Source organism: Phaseolus vulgaris, chromosome 4, assembly GCF_000499845.2.
Source record: "Phaseolus vulgaris cultivar G19833 chromosome 4, P. vulgaris v2.0, whole genome shotgun sequence".
Lineage (NCBI taxonomy): Eukaryota > Viridiplantae > Streptophyta > Magnoliopsida > Fabales > Fabaceae > Phaseolus > Phaseolus vulgaris.
In genome coordinates, this window is record NC_023756.2 from 34,547,759 (window position 1) to 34,555,207 (window position 7,449).

Below are 7,449 nucleotides of genomic sequence, written 5' to 3' on the forward strand. Positions count from 1 at the left end.
TTTTACTGGCTTTCTTGAAAAACTTTTTGAAAACTTATCTTGTTTGTTTTGTGGATTAAAACCTAAACCAACCCTTCCAAAAACACAGTTTTGAGATGCCAAGACATTCTCAAAGTTGGATTTTCCTTTAGAAAGCTTATCCACAGTACTTACAAGATGATGCACTTTCTTTTCAAGGTTTTCACAATTTTCACAGATGAGAGTGTCACACTTGCAAGAAGAATTTTTGAAATGTGTTTCCAGATTTTTGAAATCCCTTTTTGATTTTTCAATCTTATCTTCAAGTGCTTTTACTCTCTTTTCCAGCCAGTTGTTAAGTTCTTTCAATCGGTTGTTTGAAAGCACTAATCGATTAGCTTCATCGTGAGTTTCTTGAAAAGCTTCAAGCAATTCACTATAATTTTGTTCATTTAAAGAAGCACATGAACTTACCTCACTTGAGCTGCTTGATTCATCATCATCTTCAACAATCAAACATATGTTTGCTTTCTCATCTTCACTTGATGAAGAGCTTGATGATGATACCTCATTTTCATCCCAAGCTATGTAGGCTCTCTTTGTCTTGCCCTTCTTTTCCTTGTAGCTAGGCTTTTTCTCCTTGCTTTTGTTTGGGCAATCTGCCTTTATGTGACCTTGCTCACCACAACCAAAACAAGTATAGTTATTGGAATTAAAATCATTGGATTTCTTATTTCCATACCTATCTTTGTTGTTGTCCTTGTTGCGGTTCCTCTTCAAGAATTTGCTAAACTTTATTGATAGATAGCTAAGGTTTTCATCATCACTATCATCGCTGGATTCTTGTTTGCCTTTGTGCTTGGAAGCTTTTAAGGCTATACTCCTTACGTGCTTGTCTTCGCTTTCTTGAACATTGAGTCGATTCATCTCTAACTCATGTTCCCTAAGCTTTCCAAACAAAGAAGCCATACTCAAGGATGTTAGATCTTTAGATTCGGATATAGCAGTTACCTTAGCAGAGGTTATTATGTTTTTGGCAATGCAATCGAATTTGGCCTTCTTGCTTTCAGAATCAGTCCATTGAGACCAAGGCCTTTCAATGGAGGATCCATCCTTTTCAAACTTTGGGACAAAAGGACCATTTTCAATTGCATCCCAAATACCTTTGCAAGTGATTCCACAAAGACTTTCATTCTCACTTTCCAAAATTGGTAGTTCAAACCACAAAACAGAGGTGGTCTGTTGATTGAAGCACCTTCCCCAAAAGGTAGTCTATCAGCCATTAAAAACAGTTTTAGGATCAAGTTGAATAACTTTCAAGAACCAAGCTCTTGATGCCAGCTTTACATTAGAGGGGGAGGGGGGGGGGGGGTTGGATTGTTTAAAGAGAGTTTTCGCAAACTTTTAAGTCAAAAATGAAATTCCTTTGAGAAACAATTTATAAGGAAATCAGTTTTCCAAAAATACAAAGCAAAAACAATAGCACCAGAAAAACAATTGGTTGTTTCGCAGAAATAATCGGTTTTTTATACCAGTTTACAAATATCAAAACTGAATTTAAAGAGATTAAGGATAGAGAGAATGCACACAAATGTTTATACTGGTTCACTCTAAACCTAGAGCTACATCCAGTCTTCTCAGAAACCACTGAGGAAATCCACTAAGCAATTAAACCTAGATTACTTACAACACAACCAAGAAAGTGACCTTGAACCCTTCAAGAAACACACTTCTCTTGGCCAACACACCAACACTAAGAATGCTGATCTTGATCCCCTCAAGAACACACAACACTTCTCAGCAACACACAAATAATTCTTTTCACAGTTCCAAAGGATTACACTTGTTACAGAAGCAAATCTGAAATCAATACAAGAGAAAGTCCTATCTCACACTATTTGATCAAACTCAATCTCTAAGCAATCTCAAATCTGTTTTTCTGTATTCAAATCAAAAACTTTTTCTTGTTTGTAATACAAGCTATATATATTGCTTTCAAAGATTGGTCAAAGCATTAAAAACTGGAGCGTAAACAGTTAGAAAATCATTTAATGCTCAGTCAAAGCACAAAACAGATTTTTGTTATGGTCCCAAAACAAACAATCGGTTGTTTCCACGAATCAATCGGTTGTTTTGGTTTTGACAGCTAGTCAACCATAAAAACAGTTTTCAACCTGATCCTGCCTGTTGACCGGGACGCAAGAACCTTGCCTCGTCAAACCTGGATCGACTTCTGTGCCGTGTTAGCCTCCGTCCTTCACCGTGATTCACCTCAAGAACCTGCAAAAGACAGAACGGTGCCGCTGCGGCCGATCACGCTCCGACGCCCAAGTCAGCGACTAAACCACCAAATACTAAGAGAAAACTCAAGAACTCTAAAGAACCGTGCTAAATTCTCTCTCAGCGTACTCAAGACTCGCAAGCGTAAAGAAGTAATCTAAACGTGCGTACCTCAGAAGTTCGTTAGAATCTCTTATATACCTGCGCACTTTCTCTCTCCAGACAGTTACACATCTGGACACGTGGCTCGCATCCAGCTGTACACATGTCACCATCTGGAGCATCCTTGACTTGGGGGCCACTTCTTACTCTTCAGGCTTTTTGGCTAAGTTACTTACGCAAGGAACAACTTAGCGTATAACTGCCTTGGAGCGTGATCTCTTCTGCGTGGCGAGTACGGGTGCCTTCATACACACCTTCCCTGTGGTCTCGCCGGCCGCCTTCATGATCTACTTTACTTGCTTCACCGTGTATGTTTAGGTAAGCTATCTCCCGATCTCATCCTTTGGCTAGCTTAGGAAATGACTATCTGACTTCATCTTTGGCGATGTCCCTGTTTCGGCGATCTCTAACCACTAGGTCGTCGAGGGTTCGCATCTGGCGACTTCATCTCAAACTCGGTGACCGCCGATTTAGGTATGCTAGAGACCGGGGCACGCCAACTTAATAACTGGCGACCACACGAGCCCCTCGACTTCCTTCCCTTCTGCCAGCCATGGGCCCTGCTCAACACGCCTACATAATAGCTCGCTGCCACGTCATCACTTCCGACTACCAGGACGGTACACAACCTTTTCTAAAAACACCTAAGTATAAACAATTGGTTGTTTCGACAAAACAACAGGTTGTTTTTCACTTAGATTGAAAAACAATTTTCTTTTAAAAGATTGAGAGTGCTTATGCTTTGGATTCAATCAAGAGTGGATTACATATTCAATCTACCCCAGATCCTATCTAAGACAGCTCAGCAACAGCAAGCACAACCAAGCCTTCAACATCCTTCAAAGGGGTTTGGAGTCTTCAAAGCTTGAACACCACTTGGTTCAACAAATGTTAGAATTAAAATCACTAGTTTTCTTGTTTCCATACCTTTCTTTATTGGATTCCTTGTTGCGGTTTCTCTTCAAGAATTTGCTGAACTTTTTTGGATAACAAACTAAGAGTTTCTTCCTTACTTTCATCACTTGAGTCTTGCTTATTCTTGTGCTTGGCAGCTTTCAAGGCAATGTTCCTTACATGCTTGTCTTCACTTTCTTGAACATTGAGTCTATTCATCTCCAACTCATGTTCTCTGAGCTTTCCAAACAAGGAGGTTGTGGTTAAGGATGTCAAATCCTTAGACTCAGAGATGGCAGTAACTTTTGGTTGCCAAGATCTATTAAGACACTTGAGAATCTTGATGTTCAACTCCTTTTTGTCAAAGACTTTTCCAAGACTCATTTGACGATTGAAAATGTGAGTGAATCTCTTTTGTACTTCAACAATAGATTCTCCTTTGAGCATTCTGAACATCTCATACTCTTGTATTAGAGTATGTTTCCTTGCTCTCTTCACATCATTTGTCCCTTCATGGGTGACCTCTAGAGTATCCCACATTTCCTTAGCAGATGCACATTGTGAGATCTTGAGAAATTCATCAGAGTTCAAGGCAGAGGTTATGATATTCTTGGCAATGCAATCAAACTTGGCCTTTTTATTTTCAGCATCAGTCCATTGGGACCAAGGTTTTTCAATAGAAGCACCATCCTTTTCAAATTTAGGAATAAAAGGGCCATTTTCAATTGCATCCCAAATTCCTTTATCAAGAGATTCAACAAAGATTTTGATTCTAACCTTCCAAAACTGATAGTTCAAACCACAAAACAAAGGTGGCCTGTTAATTGAGGCACCCTCCCTAAAAGGTAGTTTTTCAGCCATAGAAAAAAGATTTTTAGGATCAAACTTGAGTATTTTTCAAGTACCAAGCTTTTGATGCCAATTGTTAGAATATATGGCCTATAAACAAGAGGGGGGTGAATTGTTTAAAAGAGGTTTCTGAAAACTTTTTTAGGTTTAATGAAATTTTGTGTCTAAATCCAGAACAGGAATCAAGTTTAGCCAAGAACACAAACAATTATACAGCAACACAGAAAAACAATCAGTTGTTTCTTCGAAACAATCAGTTGTTTATATCAGTTGAACTTAAAACAAAATTTAAAGGAGTTCAGGGTAAGAGAGAATCACACAAACAACTTATACTGGTTCACTCTTAAGCCAAGAGCTACATCCAGTCACCAGAAACCACTGGGTAAACCACTAAGTAATCAAACCAGATTACAAAACACAATCCACCAAAGTAGTGACCTTAAACCCTTCAAGAAACACACTACCTTTGGCAAACTACACCAAGAGTATTGATCTTGAACACCTCAAGAACACACAATACTCCTTGGCAACACAACAACAAAAATACAGTAGGTTTAGAAAGGATTACACCTGATCACAGTACAATCTGAATTGAATACAATTGCAATCCTATTCCACTCTCACTTGAAAACTTGAGATAAAAAATGTCAAAATGAATTTCTCAAAGTTGTTTCTTACATGTTTGAAAACATAAAGAAACCATTTATATTTTCCAAAGATTAGTCAAAGCATTTAATGAAGGAGCGTATTCAGTTAGAATTCATTTAAAACAAATCCACCAAATAAAACTGAATTCTGTTAGGATTTTCAAGAAACAATCCGTGAAATCACGAAACAACCGATTGTTTTGGTTTGACAGTTAAGTCAACCAAACCAAAACAACTTTCAACCTTTTCCAAAACTCCTAAGAGTAAAACAACCGATTGATTCGACAAAACAACAGGTTTTTTTTTTTCACTTAGTTGGAAAAACACTTAATTTAAAAAAGGTTTTAATTCACATTAGTTTTAGATTCAACAAAGGAGTGGATCACACTTTAATCTACCTAGATCACACTTTAATTTATCCAGATCCCACCCAAACACATCAGCAACACCAGCCTTTCATCAAACACCTTGGATTTGGATTCTTCAAAGCACTTGATCACTCTTGATCAACACTATATGCAGGCCTATTTGGTAAAGAAGCACTGGGTACAAAATCTATTTGGTGCTCAATGCCCCTTAGAGGAGGTAATCCTTTTGGGGGGTCCTGAAAAACATCTTCAAATTCCTTTACCAAATTTGCCAAACAATGAGGACTATCTAGCGCCATCTCACTCTTAAGCGCCCTAGGGAAAGCTATGAAAATGTTCTTTTGTGAAAAGATTACATTTTTGACCTCTTGGTGGGAAATGAAAAGGCTTCTCTTGGAATTATTTTTTTCTTTTTCTTGCTCTCTCTTTTCTTTCATTTTAAGTTGGTCCTCATGGACTTCCTTTGGTGAGAGATATTTTAGTGTGACCTTATGCCCATGGAAGTTAAAATAAATTTTGTTGGTAAGGCCATCATGAAGAGTTTTTCTATCATATTGCCATGGCCTACCTAAAAGGATATGAGTATCTTCCATAGGTACAACATCACAGAAGACCTGATGTGAATGCATCAACAAGAATACATGATTCTTTGACATTCTTAGGAGCAACTTGAGTTGGTCATAAATGGCACCTTACTTAGAATTGGATCAATGTTCTAACTCAAGAACTCACCAAGACTTAGCACCAACCAAAACTCATATGGAAGTCCATATATTTTCAAATGGAATCAAACAACCAAGATTGAGAACAAAATTGAAATATACCGCTACTGTACCGAACAGAACAAAGGAAACAAAGCTGGAAACACAATTTTAATCAGTGCAAATGAAAGGAAACACTAAGCAAAGCTAAACTACCGAATGGAAATTGAAGGAATGAAAGAAGAACACTTATAGAAAGGAGCTTGCTGGATTTTGAGACTTGGAGAAGCCATTCACGCCACTTGGAGCCTTGTTCCAAGATAAGTGATGGAGTGCCGCCACTTGAAGCTCACCATTGCTCACAAGATAAGGCAAAGGAAGAAGAAGACTCAAGACTCACAATTTCTCTCTAAATTTGAGTATAGTCTCTCTACTATAAAATTCCAATCTGAATTGTGAATGACCTAAGCCCTCCTTTTATAGGAACAAGGGTTGGTCATGAAGCTTACAACATAAGCTAACCAAAAGACTCTTCATATGCTACTTACTAATAGTGCCTAAATGAAGCATGAAGAGTACTCTTCTAGAAAATTCTAAACTAATGCCTAAAGATGCTTTTACTAAAGAGGTATCTAAGGTTTCCCTCTAAGCACCTTTCCTAAAAACTATGTATTTAAACATTCTATATTATTTACAAATTTATAAAAGAAACTATAAAGAGAGATATTTAAATGAAGCCTATTCTTGAAAACTTGTAGACTTCTTTGGCTTTAGGCTTGATCCTCTCTTTATTTTATGTCTTCTTTTAATTTTGAAAAGACTAGAAGGAAGAACTTCAAATGTGTAGGTGAATGACCTCTCCCTTCATTAATAAAAGCCTCCTTTATTTGATTCTCATCATACTCCTCGAGTTGGAGAGAATTCGTCCACGAATTCTGAATCCCTGCATATAACAAAGTCAGTTTAGTTTTACAATTAAAAGTGGAAGAAAAATGTAAACATGACTTATCATTTGTAAACAATGGGATTTCAGAAAAGGAGGTTCTATAAATCAACCAAGTTGGAAAAATTTGTTTGGGAATGATGATATCTTTTGGAAAAAGGCCTCTTAAATGGTGAAAACCATTAGGAGGTATGAAATCATCCCTAACACTTTTTAACCAAGATGGTGTTGAAATAGAAACCTTGGGTAATGAAAAAGATAAGGAAGGAAAACACCTTGGAGGTGAAAGGATAAGACTCATGTCAACTTGGCTTTCTTTGTCTTTTTCATTTTTACGTGAGGGAGGTGGGTGAGGTAGGTCTTGTTTTACCTTGTTTGTCATTAAGGTTTTTTGTGGACAATGAAGAGCTATGTGCCCAAAACCTAAACATTTAAAACATTTTATATTGGAAGTTTTGGTAGGTGACTTAGGAGTAGAAGAATTTGTAGTAGAAACTTGTTTTGTAGACGTGGTTTTCAAAAGATATAATTCCATCTTGATGGCTATGCGAAGCACTTGCTTCAAAGAAGAGTACTCATTTAATTCTATAAATTCTCTAATATCTCTTCTTAAACCACGGACAAACCATTTTATCTTTGACTTTTCA